Raw genomic sequence first — 25952 nt, forward strand, 5'->3', positions numbered from 1 at the left:
ATAAAACAGCAAATAGCATTTGTTTTTGCTTCAAAAGGTGTACAACCTAATGGAGAGAGATAGATATGAAAAGAAATTAGAACAATAGAGTAATACTTGTTCAATAATAGACATATTTACAGGGTATGTTACCTGTCAGGAGAGGCTTTATAGAGGACGTCACACATTTTGCCTAATTCAATTCAACAGGAAAAAGGAAAATTTTGAAACTGTGTTTTACTCTCTAAATCCCTATGCACAAGGAGAGTCTCACCTGCAATTTCACCCATCGCAGGTAATTGGACACCGCCAATTTAGGCTGTCTCCACCCTCCCTTACCCGACCCCACAGCTGCAAACTGTATCTCTTCTCATCTTTCTCCATCCCCACCTAACTTTTGAAGTGTAAGTGACATTTCCATGTATAGTGTTTTAAACATCTAGAAACAATGTACATAGAGCTGTTAGTAGGTATTCAATACATTTTCTGACTCACTGAAAGGGACTTAGTCAAACTTATAGGATCTCTGAATGACAGAAATGTTTCCACCTGGAAAGACTTTCCTTGGTTGGAAATGCCTGTGCCCCACCAATGCTCTTCCTGCCTTTCAGCTAAAAGGATGGAGGGTCCAGCTGGGGAGTGAGAAAACAGAGTGAAGGAGAGCTAGGTTAGGGACATTAGAGAGTTGGAGAATCTGGGAACTTTCTGCTCACCGGTTTAAAAGGACGATCATTGAAAAAAATGCAGTTGACATGCCAAGGATCCTTCCCTTCTTAATAAATATCTGATGAAATCTCCTGACTAGCAGTTTCAACTTGCTGGTAAGATTAATAGGAAACAAAATTTGTGGAGATAGGGCATAGAGTAACACGACAATTGCACTGAATTTATACCTGCATACAATGAACAGAATGACTTTTATCATAGGAGTCAGTGTGGTTAAGTATATGACCTGACACATTAAAATTTGCCAAATGCATGAAAGCAAGAATGAGAAATTGATAGCATTGTGATGGCACCCAGGAAATGAGTACTTGCAGTAGCTTGGACTTGCATGCCTGTGCTGTCTGTGCTTAGCACATGTTCAAGTTCTTCCCCAGCTATGGTTGCTTTTCTAATTTCCGATCACTCCTGGAACTGGCTTCCCAAGCCGGATCACCTTTATTGCTCTAAGAAACGTGTGCTGAGATTCACAGGCGTTCCTATTTCCTCTGACATTTACGTTTCCTCTGGTGCACCCTTCTCACATCTCCTGACATAGGACGTGTTCGGTGATATGAAATGTGTTGTCTGACAATGTAATCAATAGAGCAGAAACCTGCCTCAAGACGCCCTGGGACCTATGTCTCATATACATAGAAGGAGTTATTACTTTGGGTGCTGGTAGGCTGTTGAGTCTCTCCATTTTTATTAATTGTATATCTCAGCTGCACTGGATAGAAGAGAACTGCTGCTTTATGAGTTTTCTCATTTCTCCGGTCCTGCAATGTTTTGGACTCTGAATGGGGCAAAAAAGTAAATCACCAAAGCAAGAGTTGTTGTCTCATACAATTAAATTCCTAGAATTGACTCCAGAGGTGATGTTTTGAGGGGAAGAAAGGTATATTGGTCATAAATATCTTTGCCATTTGTTGAAATTGAAGTTCGATTTGGAGATGAAATCTGATAAGTAAACAGAGAACTAGACTAGAGTTAGGACACCTACGTTATTGCCTGACTACTCCCGCTGACTTCCTGGGGTGCTTTAGTTAGACACACCAGGCTTTTCTGTGCTACAGTTTCTTCATGTGCAAATGTTGATAGCTGTGCCTGTTCTTCTAGAAGGTGAAAGATTTTTATTTGTAATTGTATGTATATAGCAAGATATTTGATATAAAAACTCTAAATTATAGCCAGGGCATGCAATCTGTGTGGTCACATAGTGCCCTTTGCTTGGTTTAATAATTTTGAAACTTTTGAAAGTTTTGCTAATTTTGAACAAGAGCCCCACATTTTCTTATTGTACTAGACACCGCAAATTATGTAGCCAGTCCTGATATGGCATATTCAATTGTAACTAAGAAAACTTAATAGATATAGATACAGATCTCTATACTATAAATTGCTTTTTTCAATGATGTGAATTAACAATTCATTCAATGTTTTCAAGGAAAATTTGTTTTTAGTGCTTACCTCATAAAAATACTCAATATATAACTGGTTTATTATAATACTGACAAGAATAATTTCTGCTTGATTTTATAAGATATAGCCTTCATTATCTTATGGGAAAACAAGTAAAATCCTCTGGGAAAAATGAACTTGTAAACTTTTGAAAAATGCTCTATAGGCCAATGTCATTTTTTGTCATTATCTTTAGTACCTTGGAAAGACTGTAATTTTTAGATAGAAACTGTCTTCTATCATCTGAGTCCCTGCATGGCTGACAACTGTCAGGCAGAATCCTAGACACAAGTCAACTCTGAGACACCTAGCAGAATGGCAGCCACTGCTGTGTCTGTCATTATAAGCTGTAATTAATCAACTGTTTTCTGAAAATACCATATTGAATATGATGAATCAGTGACATTAACAACATATATGGGAGAGGGGACATACTATGACTAGCCAGTTTAATTAAGATACATTTCCAATAGAGCCATTGTATTACCTTTGTTCTTATCACTTTTTACCCCTGTCATATAGAACTAGTAAGTTGGAAGTTATTATTTTTCAGGAGTTGAGACTTTTTGCTAGTTTTTATTTTTTGGTGGGGGGAAGGAGGGGTGTGGGGTTATTTGTTCAAGTCCATAAATATACAATCTATACACAAACTGCTTACGTATGATACTATGTTGCATTCCTAGTTTTGGGCTATCAGCCTTTCACTTATTTAATTGGCCAATCACAGAGTCATGATTTTAAGATGGCATATGGAAGATAGCACACACACACCCCCCACCCATACTACATGTGTGTTATCACTATATTTCTTTTGTCATATACAAAAATATATATTTGCCTCAGGGAGCTTATAGTTTTTTGGAATAAAAGCATTGTAAACAGATGATATAAAAAAATATTTTTAAAAAATATTTTTTAAGTGCTGTGACATTAAAAGTATAAGAGGGCCACCTAATTTGAACTGGAAGAGTGAGGAAGGAAGCCACATTTAAGCTGATACCTGAATGACATTACTAGCTACCTTGAACCCACAGTTTGATCTTAAAGATAGCTTGGAAGCAGAAGGTATGAATCAGAGAATAGATAAGTGAAGGGTGTATGATAAAAACTATAGTCTTGTCAAATATGAGGAAAATTAAGTAATTGAAGGTAAGGAAACACCTAACTTTTAAAGAAAAAAATAACAAACATTAGTTAATGGAAGATGACCTGGATTCAACATCAGTGGATGGTGGATGTGAAATCTGAAGATGAGAAGACAAATTTAGAGTATCATGTGCTTCTGGAGAATGGTTTCTTTTCTTTAAGAAGTGCTGCGTGTAAGCTTCATGAGGACATAGACTCTGTCTTGTTCGCCACCATATCATAAGGTGTGTAGACATCATTCTCAATAACAAGCTCCCTATATAATGTACTGAGTAATAGAATCAATAATCTGGCTATCAAGTAAGTAAAGAAGTTGATATGAGAAGCCATATTTGTCCAAGTGAGAGCAAGCTGAAATCTGTAACTAAGCTGTATATCTATAAATTGTCTTCCTGGACAGATTCCTTACACTTCAGTAAGAAACTTTTTGCACATGAATGAGGGTTACACTCATTCTGTCTCAACAGAGAGAAAGAGAAAGAGTACATAACAGCTTATGAATGGAGTGAAAATGTTCTTAGAACTATTAGAGCTCTTACTCTACTTTTTAAAGAAGTTTTAAGAGATGATTTAGAGTCTAAAATATCGTTTTTTAACTCTTTCCTCTTCTGTCGTTGTTATTATATATTAACTTCTCCATTGGAAGAGTTTGTACGGGTACTAAGGGACCAAGGACTTCTTCTTAATGACAATCTAAAAACATTTGTCCCTTGAATAGTGAAAGTAATTAAATGAATAGTTACATCTGGAATTTTGTCCAGGTTACTTGAAAACACATAAACATGTCTAGGAAATAATAACTTCTCTCATAATAGATTTTTTAGTAAAATTTGGGACTGTTGAAAAATGTCCCATAAATTTCCATTTGTTTTTCTTATATTTGAGTATTTTTTTTAAAAAACCTAATTCTAAACTCTAAAAAAGGTGCGTTTATGGATGTGATTCTAACTATAGAGAAACTATACCAAGGAAAAGCTATTTATTTAGCTGATGACAGAAGGTTAATAGAAACCAGTGACATGCATCATGTGAGAAACCATTAAAATTAGGTCAATTAAAGCCAGTGCCTTGAAAAACTAATGGAATTCAAATGAAAATATTTTTTAATAAAAAAATTATAAAAGAAGCTCAATGTAAAATATTTTGAGCATTGATTTTTTTATTTTTATTTTTAAGGTATTTATTTACCATGGGGAAAAAAGAGTAATTAGTGGTTGATTCCTCAGAGTAAAATCTATTGTTACAGAGAATGTTTTTAAAATTTAATGAAGGAATGTGAGCTAGAATCTCTTACATTAAGGTGAGATTAAACATGATTAAATAAATCTTGTTTCATGTATTTGATCAAAGAATACTGTCAGTAGAGTAAAGGACATTATTTTGATTCCTGGCCATATCGTTGTGCGTATTCATGGATTAATGTTCTGTGTCCTCAGATTCTTCTCCCAACAACAGTCTCACAAGGGTTTGCAGCTTGTCATAGTGGGGCTCATGAGAGGGCATGTGAGTCATTTTCAGAACCATTCAGGAAAACAAGTTTCTCAGATGATGGGCCAATATTTTATTTTTCTTATGTGAACAGTACATTTAGCAGGAATGAAGAGAGTCAGTGAAAAACTAATAAGTAAAAGACATTTTCTTTCTTCCAATTTTTATTATGCCCCCTCCTCACCAAAGAAAAATTGAGATACTCCCAAGGGGTGAGAGATCTATTTAATCAGAGTTCCCTGAGCAGGAAAATTTACAAAACTGTCAAAGTGGGTTCTGTGCTGGAACGTCTGTGTGATCTTTGGTGGAATAGTCAGGTCCTGTGTTTGATCAACAGAGCTTGGGTGTCTCATCACCAGTGGGGTCCATGTTGTATGAATGGAGGCCCCACTTTTCCTGCTGACCATAGTGTGATAAACTCAACAACTCCTGTTCAAAGATTTGAGGAACCTCTGATGGACCTCACTACTAGTTTGGGTATGACTTGCTTATTTTTAAGATCCCTAAAGAACATGAGTTCTAGGGTCTCTGTTAGGTATTTAAAAGCCCGTCTCTCCCCTCTCAGGTCCACATTGCCTCAACAATAATGTCTGCTGGGAGTTTAAATTCTTACTTTATTCTCCGTTTTATAATCATATCTCTTTCACCTTTGGCTGATATTTGACCTGTTTCAAGCTTTTCAAAGTTAATTTTCATATCTATCTATGGTATGTAGATCATTTTCACCCCATCAAGGATTTCTGAAAATAAGAAAAACAACCTGTGGTAGACTAAAGATGGCTGCAAATTCTTTGCTACTCTTGCAGTTAAGGTGTGGAGTCTAATCCCTCCCCCCTTGAGTTGGCATGGGCTTTATGGACTTATTAACCAACAGAACACAACACAAGTTACCTTCTGAAATTCTGAGGCTAAATCATAAGAAGTCTTGCAGCTTCTGCCTGGACCTCTTGGAACATTCCCTCTTGGCCTCTGAGACACAGTGAAGAGAAGAGGTCCTAGATAAGCTCAGACTTCCAGTCCTCCCATCAAGGCATCAACCATGTGAATAGCCATCTTAGACTAAGTGTCTAAGATGGATGCTGGATCTCCCAAGCTGAAAGAAAGAAGAGAAGAAAAGCAATATGGTGACCCTACAAAGGAATGGAGAGTCAATTGGAGACTATAAAGAAAATAAGATATCAGAAAGCAACCTAACCATGGAAAAACAAGATAATTCAGCAATAGAAAGAGTGGAATTCACCATAGGTAGGGAAATGGCGATAGGGAAAGCAGATATGAAAACTGAGGAATGAGAGTACTATTACTGAAGAGTCAAAGGGGGAGAATTGAAGGTAGCCAAAAATAGGGAAAAGTCCCAAAAGCAACATATAAATTCTCTCCAAATTCTTAACTGACCCCTGAACTCCAGCATCGAATAATCACAGGGCAAACAATGGCTGGAAGGCTGACATATAAGTCAGTTATCTTTAAAGAGCCTTCTTAATAAGCCTACCCAACGACTATTGCTTATATTTTACTGGCCATCTTGATCTATAAGGAGGCTGAAAATGTATAGTATTTTTTTTCCATTGCAGTTTATTGTCAGCAGAAATAAAACAGAATTTCTGTCTGTAAAGGAAAAGGGAGTTCTATTTACCTGCCTGGAATCAGGTAGGTGACTATAATTATTTGCCCAAAAAAGCTAAACACTTTCCAAGGAGAGGAATGCTGATATGGATTTATGAGTTGTGACTGTGACCTAATCCTTAACCCCTCACTTTTTCTCTGCAGAAGATCTAGATGATATTCTCTTCACAAAGATGTTGAAAACTATTTGGTGAAAGGGGCAAGAACATCTTTGGGAAGAAATATAGTGGCCATTCTCTGTGCTAAGAGATAATGGTAAGAGATGATGAAATTGGAATAGACTCCTGGGTTTCTACTGTGATTATAAGAATAATCTCACCATAGGGATCTTTGGCCATGGAAAATTGGTTATGAGGTCTCTTAGATTGAAATACCTGGACAGAACAGTAATAAATTACTTAATATATATTTCTGAATAGCCCCAGAACGGGTGAAAAGAGGCTTGGTTACTGCCACTATGATAGAAAATCTCTACTTATGTCAGTTCACAGAATCTTCTCCAAATGTATAACTTCTGTTATTTCTACTTATTTGACTCTTAGTCATATTGCTTCTTAAACTTTTGTACTATTAACTCATATTAGTATTTACCTTTGTATAAATGTCTTATTTCCCCAACTAATCAGTAATTTTTTTCAAGTAAGAGCCATGTTTTTTGCTTCTTCTCATTTCCTGAAGTGCATAGCTCAACAATGAACATATGTTATCCATCTGTAATTACTTTATTAAATTGACTGGACACAATGTCTAGACAGGAAATGGCTATTAATTTTTGCCAACACTACCTTCAATCAGAAATCCTTTCCCTATCCCCTGGACAATAACTTGGGAAGATAATAGTTTCTGTTTTTATATTAACTTTTGGACATTCAAGTATTTTCTGAATGTAATTCTATGTTTATGTAGCATAAAAATAGCATCATATATTTTAATCTGTCCATACATCCTCCAATAACACATACTAATCAATAAGGAGAGACTATAAAACCTTCTATTACTCATGCCTATAGCATAACAAGGAGACGGCAAATAATAAAATCTTTAATTTATCTGAAAATTGGGAAATAAATATCTGATACTAGTAGAGCCATCTGCAAACCCCACAAAAGATTAGGGATTCAATTGGAGACTGAAAAAAAATAAGAGTTAAGAAAGCTGCTTAACCATGACAAGACAAGATAATTCAGCGGTAGAAAGAGAAGATTGCACCCTGAGTAGGGAAACAGGGTGTAGGGAGAACGGGTGTGGAAAGTGATGAATAAGAGTACTAGTTACTGAAGGGTCAAAAAGAGGAAAATTGGAGGTAGCCACAAATAGAAGAGAGTCCCAAATCAGAATATAAATTCTCTCTAAATTCTTAGATGACATCTGAACTCTGCATGCACTAGAAGAGACTCCAATCATCCCAAAGTAAATGAACTGGAAGATGGAAATACCCGATCTGAGATTTCAGCAGCTGTCTAATGCAAGAAGACAGAGCGTGAAGTTCAAGTTTTGTCAAGTTAGAATGGCTTGGAAAACAGCCTGGACTTTCATGACTTTAGAAGTAAATATTATATCTAAAGACTAAGAGATTTGCCCTATGTTTAAGGGCAAAATTAAAAAATGATACATCTTAACAAAGACAAAAAATGATACATCCTAACAAAAATGAAGATTCCATAAGGTCAAGATTCTCTGCCAGTTATTTATCTGACTGGTAAACAAACTCAATACACTTTGGAGGGGAAAAAAACATAATCTAGAGTCCCTACAAAATAGCATCCCTGATGCACAGGGATTTAAATAAAAATTTTTTGAAGTACTAAATAGGTAAAGAAACAGAAAGTTCGATTGATAGTTAAGAGAAAAATCTATCAATAGAAACTGACCCACAGACAACATAAATGTTGAAATTATCAGGCAATAATTCTAAAATATTTGGATGCATTTGTTACAACATCTACAGGAAAATATATATATTTGGTGGAGTGATGTGAAAACCTTAATTAAGATGAAAATGAAGATCTTAGGGAAAAAAATATCTGAAATTTAAAAAAATCATTTACTGAGATTAACGGAATAGCATAGTCCCAATTACCTCTGAAATAAAGTCATCTATCTGACATATGTGTAATTATAGTCTCAGAAAGAAAGGAGAGAGAGGAAGAGGCAGACAAGATAATTTGAAAAAGTATTGTCCAAAAATATTCCTAAATGAATAAGAGTCATCAACTCAAATATCCAGGAGATTCAGCAAACCTTAAGCAGAATAAATTCAAAGGAAACACATTTATGCATATCAAGTCAAAATGCTGAAAACTGAAGATAAGCAGAAAGTTTTAAACACAACTAGGGGAAAATAGGCACATTACAATAAGAGGAACAATAATAAAAATAGCAATTGACTTATATTCAGAAACAATGAGGCCAAAAGTAATAGAATCATATCTTTAAAATTCAGAATTTAGAAAAAAAAATTATCAACTTGTAATTCTATATCTAGTAAAGTATCTTTCAAAAATGAAGGCAAAATAAGGATATTTTAGATAAATGAAAGCTGAGGGAATTTATCATCAGCAGCCCAACATAACAAAGAACGCTAAAGAAAGCTTTTTTTTGGCTGAAGGGAATTCCAGGTGAATGGAATTAAGGGTCTACCATAAAGAATGAGGATAACTGGAAATGGGAACTATGTGAATAAATATGAAAGACAATTTTTATATTCTTTAATACTTTTAAGTCAATTGACTATAGCAAAAAATATCATGTAGTGTGGAGTTCATAACATACATAGAATAAAGATATGGATGAGAATAGCACAAAGGATGATAAAACTGAATTGTAATATTGGAAGTTTCTTACATTATATGTGTAGTACTATAATAATAATTCAAAATAGACAGTGATAAATTAATAAAACACATTTTAATCCTATTAATAATCATACGTTAAGAAACAAAATACCAAATATCTAAAGGTATAGCTAAAGCCAATAGAGGGGAAGGAATGGAATACCAAAAAGAAATATCCTTGAAAAGAAGACAGGAAATGAGATATACAAGAAGAGAGAAATATAGAAAACAAACATAAAGAAATAGAGCTAGAGAGTAGACTTTCACTCAACCATATAAATCTTTACACTAAATGTAAATATACTTGAGTCTTATTAAATGGCAGAGATTGTCATAATGAATAAAACAGAAAGACCTGAGTATATGCTGTTTCCAGGAAATGCTTTAATTTCAAAGATACACAAAATACATTTTGCTTCAGGTTATTTGGAGTAACAGGAACTGGATATACCCTACCACCTAAAACAACTAAAAATACCTAAGAAAAATCTATGAAACAATAGTTTTCAGACACTAGACAACAGGCAGAACAGGACTGTGGTCCCTGAGAGAGAGAAAAAACAAACAAGATGAGCTCTGTCACTGAGTGGGACACTTTCTGGGCCACAGGTCAGTGACAGGAACCCCAAATAGAGCCTGCCATTCTTGCTGATTTGGGAAGAAAAAAATTGGGCTGGGGGAGGAAACATGGGCTAGAATTTGTGGGGGAGAGTGTTGGATAGATTTGCGCTGCATAGAAAGAAAACTACAATATACTGGTGATCCTAGTCAGTGCAATAAGGTGAGAAAAAGAAGTAAAAGGATTTAAGATTGAAACGGAAGATGTAGAACTGTCTTTATTTGCTAAAAGCTACTAGAAAGCATAAGTGAGTTTAGTAAGATTGTAGGGATGTCAATAAATAAAAAAAACAACCGAATTTCCACGTAATTGAAAAAGTGTAAATTGATCTAAAAAAATCACAACACCAAAAAATACCTCTGAAATACTTAGGGATACATTTTGTGCATGACACATACACTGAAAAGCACAAAACATTGCTGAGAGAAATTAAAGAAGACCTAAACAAATGAAGAGTGATACAATGTTCATGAATCAACAGACTAAATATTTTTAAGATACCAGTTCTCCTCCAAAGTAATCCCCGTATTCAAAGCAACACCAATCAAAATCACAGCCAGCCGTTTTTTTGGTAAAAATTGACAAGCTGATTCTGAAATTTATATGAAAATGCAAAGGATCTAGAATAGCCAAACTATTTTGAAATAGCACAAAATTGGAAGAATTACACTACCTGATTTCAAGGCTTACTATGGAACTACAATAATCAAGAGACAGTGGTCTAAAAATAGATCCAAACATACATAATCAGTTGAAGTTCAACAAAAGTTCCAAGGTCATTCAATGGGAAAAGTATATTATTTTCAACAAGTGGTGCTGGAAAAACTGGAAATCTAATGTAAAATAAATGAACTTCTACCCTTACCTTACAACACATGCCAAGATTGACTTGAAATATATTATTCATGTATGCTTAAAAATGACAAAATAAGACTTTTAGGAGGAAATATAGGAGAAAGACCAAGATCTTTTAGATAGGACACCAAAAGCTTGAACCATAAAATAAAATTTAAAAACAATTGGACTTTATTACATGAAAAACAGTGGTTTTTTCCAAAAAAACATGATTTCAAAAATAAAAAGAAAATCCACAGCCTTAGGAAAATATTTTCAAAACACATATATAACAAAATTATACATCGCAATAAAAAGAAGACAGCCTCCCAAAACTGGGGCAAAATTTTTGAGCAGAAACATCACAAAGTTACACAAATGGCTAATAAGCCCATATAGGTGCTCCACCTCATTAGTTATCAGAAAAATGTAACTCACAACCCCTGTAAAATACCACTACACATCCATTAGAATAGTTAAATTAAAAAGATTGATTGTGCCAAGTGTTGGTGAGGATGTGGAGCAACACAGATTCTCATCTACTACCGGTAATGCAAAATGTCAAAAAATGGTACAGACACATAGGAAAAAGTTTGCCAGTTTCATATAAAGATGAACATAAATTTTACATATGACCCAGCCACTTCCCTCATAGTATTTACTATGAGAAATACTCATAATAGAAAATATGAGTAAAATTTCTATAAAATAGAAAGAGAAATGAAAGAAAATATGAGTAAGATATTTCCATAAAATAGAAAGAGAAATGAAAGCTTATATACATCAAAAGAGATATATTTCGTTATTCATAGAAGCTTTAGCCCTAAGAACCAAAACCTGGACAAAATCAATCAACAGGTGAATGGATAAACATACTGTAATATACACATTTAATGGAATACAACAGCAAAAACATGAAATTAACTACTGATACGTGCAATAACATGGATGAATCTCAAAAATGCTCCAAAATAAGCCAGACACAATGCATATGTACACACTGTCTTATTCCATTTATATTCCTAAGAAGACAAGTCTAACATACAGTAACAAAAAATAGCAGATCAGTACTTACCCTGGTATAGGAGTAGGGGTGCAGATTGACTAGGAAAGGGTACAAGATAACCTTGTTTGTTTGATACCTTCATAATGGCAGTTATATGTATTTAGCAGATGTATGTACTTGTCAAAACACATCAAGTTGTATCTTTAAAATTGACGTGTTTTTTTCCTATGCAAATTACACCTCAAAAGAGTTGTGGGGCTTTTTTTCAAAAAATTAAAAACCTAGGATTAAATTTAACAAAAAATTCACAAAACTATATGAAAATCTATGAAATCTTATTTTGACAAATTAATAAAAAATAATTAAATAAACGGATGCATATAACAAGCTCATATTTTATAAACCTCAGTATTATAAAAAGAAACAATCCTTTCCAAATTAAACTATAGATTTAATTCTATCACAATGAAAATCCCAACAGAGGTTTGTTTATTGATTTATTGATTTTGAAATTTACAGGCTGATTCTAGAATTTATATAGGAATTCAAACAGCCAAGAACAACTAAGGCAAGTCTTGAAGAAAGAGAACAAAGATGGAGGATCATAACACCAGCTATTTAGACCTATCATAGCTATTCCAATTAAAACAGTGTATGTGAATTAAAGGCAGACCAAAAAACAGTACAACAGAATAAAGAGTCCAGACACACAAATACTGTAATCTGATTCATGTCAAAACTGACATCACTGAGTACAGAAAGGATTTCCTGTTGAATATATGGTTCTGGGATTATACTCACACATAAAGGAAGTGAATCTGGATCCCTATTCACAGCATACACAAAAGTTAATTTGAAATGGATTGCAGATATAAATATAGAAGGTAAAACAATTAAGCATTTAGTGGAAAAAATAGAACATCTTTATAATCTTGAAGTAGGTAAAGATAAAATGTAGTCTAATCAAAAAGAAAAAAAGATTGGACCATATCAAAATTAAGAACTTTCCTTCTTCAAAAAACAATACTAAAAGAAGGAAAATATAAGGTATAGAATGTGAGAAGATATTTACAATATGTATACCCAATGAAGAATTCATACCCATAATACGCAAAAAAGAAAAATAAAATCCTATGAAGCAATAAGGGAAATATAGGCACTCCACCAAAAAATTGTCAAAGATCCAAGAAGTACTTCTCAAAAGAGTATTCCAAATTGCCAATGCACATAGAAAGACTGAACAACTTCATTAGTCATTACAGAAATGCAAATTAAAACTACAATGCTTACCGTTATATGCCAACAGAATGCTTGAAGAGAAAAAGACAGAAGATACCGAGAGTTGGTGGAGACATGCAGCAACTGAAACTCTTATAATACTGCTGGTGGGAGTATAAACTGGTACAAACAATTTGGAAAACTATTTGGCAGTGTTTACTAAAATTGAGCGTATAGCCTGTGGCCCAGCAATTCTACTACTTGGTATACCCCCAACAGAAATTTACTCATATTTCACCAAAATATTTTTACCAGAATTGTCATGCTACCACTGTTCAAAATAGCCCCAAGTTCACTTATGTTAATACACATTGTGAGGTATTGGGATAATAGAAAATTATATATACATTTAGAAAAAAATGAGAATCAGAAGAATATATACTGTGTGATTACATTGATATTAAGTTAAAATATCCAAATATAATCTATAGTGTTAGAAATCAATATAGTGGTTACACTTGGATGTTGGGTAAAATTGGAGGAGGGCTCCAGGGGCTCCTGAGGTGCTGAAAATCTTTTTTAGCTGGATGGGTAGGTATCAATATACCTACTCAGGCATGTTCAGTCAGTACAATTCATCAACACGTACGTTTATGGTTTATATACTTTCCTATGTGTGTGATGTACTTCAATTAAAAGTTTATAAAAACAAACATTAGGGAAAAAGTTCAGTCCTAACAAAATCTACGTTCATTGTCTTCAGCTTCGGCGACTCAGCTCAAGTTCTGAAATAATAGTAAAAGTTCCTGCTACACACTCTATAAATATACTTTACACTCCTAATCCTGTATTCTTATGTTCATAAATACAACAAATTCTGGCATAGCACCAAGTTAGAATTTAAGCTATTTAAAGTTAGAGCAACTCATTACAATATTTTCCATAAAACTACTTTGAATGTTCTGGCTCTGAGACTAATTGGAAGAGAATGTTACTTACCATCTCATGTAAGAAATGAGGAAATCTAAGTAAAATTAACTCTTCTGTAAACAATACTTTAGTTTCATTAAGATTTCATAGGGTCAAGGCAAAGAGAAGGCCAGTAGGACTTTAAGCAGGATACCAACAGCGTTAGTTTGCTAGAGCTGCCGTAACAAAGTATCACAGACTGGTGGTTTAAACAACAGAAATTTATTTTCTCACAGTTCTGGACAATAGGAGTCTAAGATCAAGATGTAAAAGCAGGGTTGATTTCTTCCGAGGCCTCTCTCCTTGGCTTGTGGATGGCCATCTTCTCCCTGTGTCTTCCTGTGGTCTTCCCTCTGTGCATGTCAGTGTCCTAATCTCTTCTTATAAGGATGCCAGTCTTATTGGATTAGGGCCCACCCTTATGATCTCATTTAACTTTAAGTACCTCTTAAAGAGCCTATCTCCAAATACAGTCACATTCTGAGTACCGTGGATGAGGACTTCAACATATGAATTTTGGGAGGACACAATCCAGCCCATAACACCAACTAATTTGAAGATTATGGCAGAACTCTTTTTTTCATGCCAAGAGATATTATAAAAACACTTCCCACTTCCATGCTAAGAGCATCTGATTTTGCTATGTACCAGTTTTTCCTAAGCTTCTCAGACCCTTCCAAGACCTAGGGCTTGAATAATTGAGGCCAACCGTGATCAGTTCACTTCTCTTTCCAATCATGTCTCTAGGCATGGGCAAGTGACATAACCCTGGCCTATGAGATATAATGGGAAGTACATCTGGAAAGCTTCCTGGAAAGTTTTCCTGATTCTTAAATAGGAGACACAATGGAGGAACCAGCCTAATTCCTGACTTTAGATTCTGCTACATAAGGGTTTGAAACTTGGAGCTGAAGGAGATATCTTGCAGCTCTGAGAGTAACAATTCATAGACCCTAAGAAAGGTAAAGAAGAATAAAGGAAAGTAGAGGAAATCACAATGAATAAGCTGACTCATAGCTCTTATAGCAGTGAGTTGAATTAACCTTGGAATGGCCCTGCCCCAGACTTCTTGTTGACAATATGGATATTTTTCTTCATTGTTAAGCCAATCTGAAATGGATAATCAATTTCTTGCAGCACAAGGCATCTTAATTAATGCAAAGATGATATAATCTGTACTCTGTGTATTTTTGTTGCTCATATCACAAGTACTCTGTGGGAAATGGAAGAAGAGAATTCTTTTTTTCTTTCTTCTTACAAAAGTGCTGAGAAAGCCCAGTCACTTCCTATAGATGAAAATGAGGCATCGCACCTGCATGGTTTTGCGCAATATAATATTCTAAGGATGAAAAGTTCGTGCTTAGGGAATGAAATTTTCTATAATTTTCATTACATTCTTATCTTTGTCCCAGTTTACTTCCTGAGAGCCTTGCATGTCAGTTTTAGGCTTGTCAGCACTGACAAGATGACAGGAAATTTCCTGACCATTGGTCTTTTCCAATGTTATGAAACCAATAAAATGGTCCTGGAGTTTCATTTTGCACACTGATGTCAACACGTCTCATTCAAACAGACATCTCTCTTCCAAGAGGCTAACTTCCAGTTTCAGTCTAATAAACCTGTGCCCCCTTCAGGTTTAAAAACTGTTCTCAAAAACATTATCTGCCATGAATTTAACAAGTTCTTCAAGAGTCTCTTTGTACCATAATTGTAATCCATTACATCCTGTGACAGGAAATACACCAAGTGCCCTTTATTTCTCTATCAAGCCTTTCGTACATATAATTTAGGTGAAATCACCTTACACATTACGTGCTAAATAAAGATTATTTTGTACTTCAAGAAGTATCCCTAACAACTTTCTTTTAAGAACCACAGAAGGTCTGTCACAAATTCCACAGAATTCTGAATTCTCTCTTGCTAGGTAGAGAGTTCTATTTCTTCATTGCTTCCAAATTTCTTTCCAGTGCTTTGCTCATATTCAATTTCACACTGAAGGTCAGCATCAAGGCAAGTATTTCAAACTTTATTTGGCTTCAACCGGTATTCAGTCTGATACAGATATGACATTTTATGTTTCCTGGGGACTACCAATGTTTTTCCAATTATTCAATCTATCAATTTCTTGATCTGATTTTGGAATGAAAGTAAATAGATTTCCACAGGAGGCCACTCTTTCACTGAACTTTAAATAAAGCAGCCAGTGCTATATACTAGATTTCTACTATTAAAATTTTGTCTAGAAATGCAAAGAAAAATGGCACCCAAATAAATCCGTGGTCAAGTTGTCAGGTTGTTTTTTCTGAGTCATTGGTCCCCAACAGATTTCAGATTGTTGGTATCAGATGATACTGTTAGACATGATCAGAATTGCCAATGCTCATTTTGACAACCTTTCAGTTACCTTACGCTTCTTTATTGCTCCTTATGAACTTCATCACTGACATTGATTTGATTAGGTGGCACATCAAAACCAAGCTTTTACTGAGATTAATGATTAACCATGTTAGCTGTGATTAAACCTGTAATTTTAGAATGTGTTCCTGGAACAGACTTTGAGACAGAGAATTGGGTGAAGGTTTTGGAAGGAATTCTTAAAGGACGTACACCTATATGAAAGCCAGGATTGGGAACGGGAAGAAGCTGACTTGCAATGTGGTTGCACCTGAGGCCTCAGTAGAGCCTACAACTTGATAGGAGGGAGATTATTCTGAAGCTAGAATAGCCCTTCAGAGGTGTCTTAAATTGAGGGGAGGACTCAGGCCTTTATATGTACACACAAACCAATCATTGGCTGCAAGCCATCCACAAGAGGGAATGTAACCTTAGAATATGCAGTTGCTTGAAGCTGAGAGCAATTCCTAGCGAATGAAGCAGCTGATATTCATAGCAGCGGGGAAATGAATGCCTCACTCTGAAGAGGGAATATGGACAGAGCACCACTTGCTTTTTAAGGTAATTCCCTCCATCTGGGAACAACTACTCCATTATTTGGCTTGTTCTTATTTCATGGGTTAGGGATAAATACAATAGCCCCCACCACTAATAGTTGTCTTGGAGTGACAACTGATGCTCATCACTTATTTCCTCCACTATCCTTTTTAGATTCCCCTCACATTCAGCTAGCCCCTCTCCTGATTTAAACAACCTGCCTGGTGTGTGTGCTGAGATTCTCATCCTTAACAGATATGAGCCATCATTTACACGCCCTTCTCAGGCTATGGCTGCTGCACTTATGCATTTACCATTAAATTTAAGCATGGAAGCACCTAGAAGTACCCCATTGTATCACCTGTGTGCCAAACATATTCTTACCTGTCAACTCCTGAGGATAAGGGACAAGTGTCTCTGCCAGCATAGTTACGCCTTTTCTTACCTCCTGGTCTTTGGTATGGATAACTGAGTGGTAGTTGTAGCTTAAATTTCAACAGGGCTGTATCAAATTCCCTGGTGGGAGTGATCACTATCTGGAACCAGGTCCTCTAGATGCACAGAGACTAAAATGTTACAGGAATGGAAAGTGCACCCCAAGTAGAACAATGGAGGTGATATTAAGTGGGGCCACCCCCACTTGTACATGTTGGTTCTCAGACCCATACATTCTGCCTACTGAGGACGCAGTACTTAATATACGGTGATTACCACATTCTGGATGATGGTCTCCCATACTCTTAGATTTTCATCTCTGAACTGACGCCTGAGCAGTGTTTTCAAGAGGCTATTTCAGTGATCTCTCAGGCTGGGAGATATTGTGTGGTTGTAGTGTGGTGGATCCTGTGTCTGTGTATCAAATATTCTACAAGCCCCTAGAAGCTGTCCTGGCCCAGGTCCTGAGGCAGAAAAGGCAAACCTATACCTTGAATATTCCTTGAATCCAGTCAGTCCCAGTTGAGATGAATCTCTGCTCCTTTCAGGGTAGAAAGTGCCCACTCCGGTCAACTTGTCATCAAATGGCTGATTGGTCTCCTCAAAGAACACTGCCATATTGGTGAGGCAGGCTTGGTCTCTGTTGCTGGCAGTTTAAGCCATTCAGCAATGGCAGTAGCTTGATCAGTCTTGGTGACTTGGGCTTAATAGCCTATGCTATTAAACCCACGAATAGGCTTTATCTCTGCCTCCACTGCTGCTCATGAGCCCATCAGCCAGCAGTGGAGTGGCCCGTTCTGTCCACTCAGATGTTTTGTGATTCTTTTGTAATAGATGCTTTCTGGTGCAAGTTAACATGTACTACAAAGATGATTTCTGCAGATAATATGTCCTTGCTGCAGAACACCAAGAATCTATATTCTGCTTCTCCTACTGGAGCTTGCCGTAAACACTACATGGCATCTTTTCCCATCACAGAAGCCTTTAATATCATAAGATCTGCCAGGCTATATGGCTCAATCGGTAGAAACATATGTACCACAGCTTGGACTGATTACACAGTTCTTTTCTGGTCTGTACCCTACTCAAATTAACAGCTTTTCTGTGCCACCCAATAAATGAGTCAAAACAATATTCCTTTGTACAGAAGAGGGAATCTGGTCAGAGCACCATAGTATTTACTTGAACTAACTTCCCCAGTACAATGGTGCCTTGACACTTGTATCAATATGACCCCAGATTTTAAGAAATTTCCTATGTTTTTAATACTGTATTATATAAAAATTTCTCTTCAAAATTAAAAGCATACGTGACAAAGACTAGGAACCAAATGACTATATTCAGATTCATATGTGGAATGGTCAGATAAATTACTTCTCTCAATAAATGACTAATGCTAACAAACTCATGGGATGGTCAACTCATCAAAATAAATTTATCTAGTATGTTGGAAATAACAGGGAAACATCCTTGGATCATTGAAACTGTGAACATTGAATCTGCAAAGTCAAGAGCTTATAACTGAAGAGCTGGGTAGAGTATGAACATTTCCTGAGTGAATATCTAGTTTCCATTCTATCAATCATCTGCCACGTCTCTTGCTTTGTTTTCCTTTCTTTGACAAATTAAACAACTGAGAACTCTTGCCTTGCCAAGGGCACTATTTTGGCTGGTAACAGAGGGCATTTTTCTGGGCATCTATTAAAAATTTCCAGAAAGAAAACTGCCTAATTTGACTGCTATTGATACTGGCCTTGTGCCCCATCCATGTTTTTTTTTACTCTCCATGCAAAAATAAAAACAAACTAACAAACAAAACAAAACAGATTGTTCAAATGCTTGGAGTAAATAGTATAATTGATGAACTGAAATTCTTCAAGTCATGGGACTATGAGAGCAGAGTGTGTCTGGGAAAATGAACGTTGGTATAGGTGGGGTGTAGGTGGGAGAGGTAGATGAGGCCTGATGCTGAAAGAATTTTGATGCATTTCTGAAAAGACTTTTTGTCATTTGGGGCAAGGAAAAGTTGTTAAAAATTTTATCTATAGTTTATTATTTTTCTTTATCTTAACTCGGAAAGTAAGACTATTTGATAACTTTTTAAAGGTAAGGTAAAAGATGCATTAAAATTTTCTTTGTAGTATATAGTTCTATGACTTTTGACAAATGTATACAATCAGGTAGCTACCACTCAAAATCAAGATACAGACCATTTTCATCACCCCCAAAATTTCATCCATGCTCATTAGTAGTTAACCCCTCCCTTGACCCATAGCCCAAAGCAATGACTGATTTCTTTTGCGTCCCTGAGGGTTTGCCTTTTCCAGAATGTTACATAAATGGAATCGTACAGGGATTTGTTCACGTTACTGATTGGTTCGGCAGTTCATTCTTGTTATTGTAGAGAAGTATTCCGTTGTATGGATGTACCACAGTTTGTTTATCCATTCACCAGTTGAAAGACATTTGAGTTGTTTCCAGTTTTGAGTGATTATAAATAAAGTGGCCATAAACATTCACATGCAGACTTCTGTGTGAATATAAATTTTCATTTCGCTTGGATAAATACCTAGGCTTGGGAGTACTAGGCTGTATGATAAGTATATATTTCACTTTTTAAGGAATTTCCAAACTCTTTTCCAAAACTGCTGTACCATTTTTGCATTCTCACCAGAAATGTGCGAAGTGCTAGTTGTTCCTTATCCTCACCAGCACTTAGTGTTGGCAGTTTTCATTTCTTTTTTTTTTTTTCTTTAGCCATGGGAATAGGCAAGTGATTTGCTAATAATGTTGAGCATATTTCCATGTGCTTATTTGTCATCCATAAATATTCTTTGATGCTGTATTGGTTCAAATCTTTTGTCTATTAATTCTGTTCTATTATTATTATTATTATTATTATTATTGTTATTATTGAGATTTGAGAGGTCTTTATATGTACTGCATACAAATCCACTGTGAGACATGTGATTTGCAAATATTTTCTCCCAGTTTGTGCTTTGTCTGTTCATTCTTTTACCAGTGTCTTATAAAGAGTGGGAGTCCTCAATTTTGTTGTAGTCGGATTCAGCAAGTTTTTCTTTTATGGGTCTTGCTTTTGGTATCATTTCTAACAAATCTTTTCCTATCCCAAGGTCTCAAATATTTTCTCCAATATGCTCTCCTAGACTTTTGTAGTTTTACATTTTATATTCACCCCTGTGATCTAGCCTTTAGCATTTCTTCAAAACTTTTAACTAATTTACTTTTCGCTGCTTTGTCTGTTTCTCCCTTCCTCTGCCACAGGTGAGTCAGTGTCCATGTCTGATCTCATTGGAGGGAACTTTTCTTTCTCTGAATTTCAAGCTACTTGGTTGCCTGGTGACATCAAATCTTTTACAGGGTCAAAAAAAGTCATGATTTTGTAGTTGATACATCTTTTACTTGTTATTGAAAGAAGGACTCCTTCCACCTTTCTACATCCTAGGTATAAGCAGAACTCTATTGATTATTATTGTTATTTTTAACAGCTTTATTGAGATATGATTCAAATACTATAAAATTTATCTATTTAAAATAGTTTAGTTATCATTAGTATATTCACAGAGTTGTGAAATCAACACCACTAATTTTAGAACATTTTCATACCCCTAAAAGAAACTCCATACACATTAGCAGTCACTTCCCACCTCTCTCTCTCAGCCCTAAATAACCACTAATCTACTTTCTGTCTCTATAGTTTTGCCTGTTCCAGGCTTTTTATATACATGGAATCAGACATGTGACTGATTTCTTTCACTTAGCACATTTTTAAGATTCATCCATGTTGTAGCAAGTATCAGAACTTCATTTCTTTATATGAATGAATAATATTACATTGCATGGATATACCACATTCATCAGTTGATAGACATTTGGATTTTTCCACTTTGGGGTTATTATAAATAAGGCTACTATTAAAATTTGTGTACAAGTTTTTGTGTGGACATATTTTTTTCATTTCCCTTGTGTATATACCTAGGAGTACAGTTGAGTATATGGTCACTCTAGTTTTAACATTCTAAGGAACTGCCAAAATGCTTTCTGAAGTGGTTTTACCATTTTTATTATTTTTCAGTGTACCTCAAGTACAGATGATTAAAGTCATTATATTCTTTGAGTTCACGCCCTATAATCATCATTATTCCAATGGTGGATTAATCTACTGGTGGACTGAAGTAGATGAGGCTTTTTTTGGACACTCATGTAATTGTCCAGACAAGTGATTGTGAGAGCCTAAACTAAAGCAATAACAGTGAAAATTTTATTTAAAAAATAAGTAAATAAAAATCTGGAATTAACTAAGAACTATTGACAAAATCACCTGCCCATTATAGGTGAGAATGAAAGAGACAGAGGACTCAAGGATGATTTTTATGTGAAGCGTACACACACAGACATATTGGGGCAAGTTAGGCCATTGTGACACTTTGTACTATCTATTAGATACTTTTGATTTATATAATAATCATTTTATTTACTTAAACATTTCTGTACCTTATTTTTTGTTATTTGTAAACTAAGGGTGGCAATGAAATATTCCTTAAGAATTTAAATGATGGTTTTATTAAATATATAGTTATATTTGTATGTATTTAAGTAACTCAATGATCAGTTACCACCAAACAAAGTTACCCCTTTGTTTCCGCTTTAAAGAAAACCGCTAATCTTACTTGCTCATTTTTGATGCTGCCAGTAATAAAAACAAACAAAAACACAGGAGGTAAACACTGTACTTGTACTGGTTCACAACCTCGTAGAATTTATCCGTCCTGCTGCATTTTTCACTTCAAGTCTGCATTAGCTGCTTTGGCTCTTGCAGAAGGTCAGCATGGATTCCGGTGCCTTAACTCTATCACTTATCAGCGATACTGTGCTAATTTGCCTCTCGCTCCTAACTCTAAAAGTAACCCAGTGCTTCTTCTACTTGTTGATTTATGTCCCAAATTACCACTTCAGCTTTCCTAGAACATTTATTTACCTTACGTCCATGTAGCTAAGATAATAACACCAGTCCGTTGAATGACTTCCTGAGTCCCTGTTCCATAAGGTCTATAATATTCTTCCACCAACAGGAAATTTGGCCTTGTTATTCACACTTGGATCATCACTCCACCACGTTTGCCTCCCAAAAAGTCTAGCGCTGAGATATAATAGAGTTCCTTTGCTAACCTCTTTGCTCTTGATATTTTGCAAATTGCCATAGACCTCTTACATAATTTTCATTTTTCTTAAATATAACAGTGGAGTTAAAAAGTTATGCAATTTTTTTCTTTCTCACATCTGTTTCAGAAATCATTATAGCTCAAGTTTCTTCATGGCATAAATTGCCTTATTTTGATTTTGTCACCTTTCATGCCATTTCTTTTTCATGTCAATGTGATCAAGGCTATATTTAGAAACAACATTTTCAGATCCTTTGCTTATCTAGCTGTATTTCTTATGAACATGCTTTTGGGTTTCAATTTCTACTGGGATTACGCTTTCTCTTTACAGCTTGCCTTCCCATTCCCTCCCCCTACCTACACACACAATCCAGATAGATTTAATTCTTCTTTAGTTTTTTTAAGTCAAAAATGGGGAACATTTTTATTTTTCCTTGATGTTTGCTTTCCCATTCTTCATGAACTTGACTATGAATCTTAGACTCTCAACATGTAACTTAAATAAGATTTCTTTTTTCTTTCTTTATGTGGCTGAATTGAAGAATAGTACAACTATCGTCGTCTAGAAGGAAAGGGGAAATAGGGAAATATCCTGAAGGTCAGTGGTAATGGATCAAGATATAGGGGCCATTGTGCTGGAGTGCATCTCCCAGCCAGTGCAGCCCAGCAAGATTGGTTTTGACATGTATATGTCCATTACACTGACTTAATGATACAGTAGACTCATATCTATATAATATTTTACATCTTATTGGTTGGGCTGCAGTCCTAAAAATATGGCCAGAAGAAAAAAAAGGAAAATGATATACATACTAAATAGTATTTTCTTTTTCACCAAAACAAAACAAAGTTAACTTTAGCTCTCTTATATATGCATTTTGTTCATTTTTTGGTGGTCAACAACATTTTTGAAAAATTTATAAGTATGTACTTATCTCCTTCTAAATAGTGATGTAAAAAGGGAAATTACTTCTGAGTTCCAATGGCTTTGTTTTAAGGAATTGAAAAACCATTAGAATATCTTTCTTAGAGAAAGATCTAGTAAAAACATACTAAGTGACACACTTGATTTGTTATTGGTTCTTGGAAAGCTCCCCTCCCGCTTTGAGCTTTGCAGTTAGGGCTACCTCTAGCATCAAGTTATGAGTAAAAACACTTAATAAAAGAGCCACTGTCAGAACCTGCCTTATGGGTTGGTGGAATAATAGAGCTGCTTTACAAGATGAGATAGGAGAGGACAAAAGGCAGACACTTACCTTATCTCCTGCTCAAATGCAGGCTTTATTACCTCACAGTTTTCAGTTTCCCACAGTTCAATCTTTCTTTCTGCTTGGTGACTAAATACTCTTTGGAAATCTTAACGTTATCATCAAGAGACAGTATGGCCCAGTCTTTAAGAATGTGGGTCGTAGAACCAGATTGCCTGTGCTCTAATTTTTGCCCTGATATTTACTATGGGAAGGGTACTTAATCTTATCTCTAAGATGAAGAGTTAATCTAAAAGAAGTCTTCTGATCTCTTAAAGATTGCTAAGAGGATTAAATGAAATATTCATATTCAGTTCCAAAACAACTCCTGACACTTAGTAAGCACTCATTAAATATTAGCTATTAATATTATTATCTAAGAGGGAAAATAAATTCATCACCAGTCATCAAGCACTAACTACTTTGATAGAGTGTACTTCTCGTTCTATCAGGATTCTGCACTGATGGAACAAAGAATAGATGAGGGGAAGGTCAGGATATGTCTTGAGTACTAAAGGCTGTTAAGGGAATGTAGTCTTGGTTTAGATTCTATATATATATAATTTTATATTTATATATATTTTATATCTGTATAAATTTTATATTTATACATACATATAATTTGTCATTATTCTTAAAGATGGTTTCCAAAATCATGTAAGTTTCAAGCCCCACAAGACATGGATCCTTTCCTGTTACGGCAAACAATGCTTCTCAAAATTTAATATACATATGTACCACTTGGGCATTTTTTTTAAAAGACAAATTTTGATTCAGTAGGGCTGGGGTGGGCCCAAGATTCTAGATTTCTAACAAGCTGATACCAATGCTGGTGATCTCTCAGGGAGCACATATGAGTAATAAGAACAGAGAGCATTTTGAGTAAAGATAAAATTGAGCACAACATTGGACCTTCCCTTTCTCCATCGTGTCGTCACTGCCACCACGGTTACCCTGGCCAAAAATCCCCTAGTGCACGTGTGACCACACACCTTGATCCTGTGTTTTCCCTGGGTGATGCACTGTGGTGTCAGGATGTGCTCAACACAGCTAGGAGTGGAAATGTGATCAGACTGTCATTTGGCTGTTGGGGGGACTGATCCTATTTCCTTGGATTAAAGTCACATAGGATTTCCTTCTTCCAAGTCAGGTCGTCTGGGGACATAATGGAAATGGAGCTCAGTGAGGCTCTCTAGTGCCTCCAGGGGAGATACTCCATTACCTGACCTTCTGAGAAGGATAAACCCCTTGTGAAGTCAGAATTACATTATCAAACACTTATAGAATGCTTGCTATTTGACACATGACAGCACAAAGTTTCATGAATAGTGGCACTCAGAGATCTTAGAGACTCTTTAATCCAGCTCTACTCACAGATTACAAATCTGAGGTCATGAGATATTAAGTGACTTGTGCAAGCCAACACAGCCAGTTAGGAGCAGAATTATCTCCTCAGCCTAGTTTTCCTCTAAACCACATTGTCCGCAGGAGGATGGAGGAAAATCTTTATGCAGGCAAAGAATGCTACCAACCCAGGGTAACCTGTAATATGCAGGAAAGGTGTGCTTGTACTGAGTTGTTTGAATATGAGGTGTCATAATGACAGGGGTGGCCAAGGAAAGTTTTAGAGGATATGTGGGACTGAAGATGGACTTCAAAGGAAGAACAAACCAGATGCAAATTCAGTTTTCCAATAAGAAAGTCACTTTAAAATGGACTATGCTTGGGCTGGCCCCGTGGCTTAGCGGTTAAGTGCGCACACTCCACTACTGGTGGCCCGGGTTCGGATCCCGGGCGCACACCAACTCACCACTTCTCTGGCCATGCTGAGGCCGCGTCCCACATACAGCAACTAGAAGGATGTGTGACTATGACATACAACTATCTACTGGGGCTTTGGGGGAAAAAAAAAAAAGGAGGAGGATTGGCAATAGATGTTAGCTCAGAGCTGGTCTTCCTCAGCAAAAAGAGGAGGATTGGCATGGATGTTAGCTCAGGGCTGATCTTCCTCACAAAATAAATAAAGAAATAAAGAAATAAATAAAATCAGTATCACAAACTTTAAAGAAAAAAAAAAAGGGACTATGCTCTATGGTTATCATGGAACCCAGGGAGTGGCAATCATAATGAAATTTGGTTTTTGGAGATACAGCCAAGTAAGGAATGTCTGGGACCTGGAAAACTGAGACACTGACTAACACATCCCAGACATAGGAGCAGAAAGTCCAGAAAGGTCAAAGAGGTCTTGAAGGTGAAACTATTCCTGGAGACAGG

Source organism: Ceratotherium simum, chromosome 3, assembly GCF_057802395.1.
Source record: "Ceratotherium simum simum isolate JZ-2026a chromosome 3, ASM5780239v1, whole genome shotgun sequence".
Lineage (NCBI taxonomy): Eukaryota > Metazoa > Chordata > Mammalia > Perissodactyla > Rhinocerotidae > Ceratotherium > Ceratotherium simum.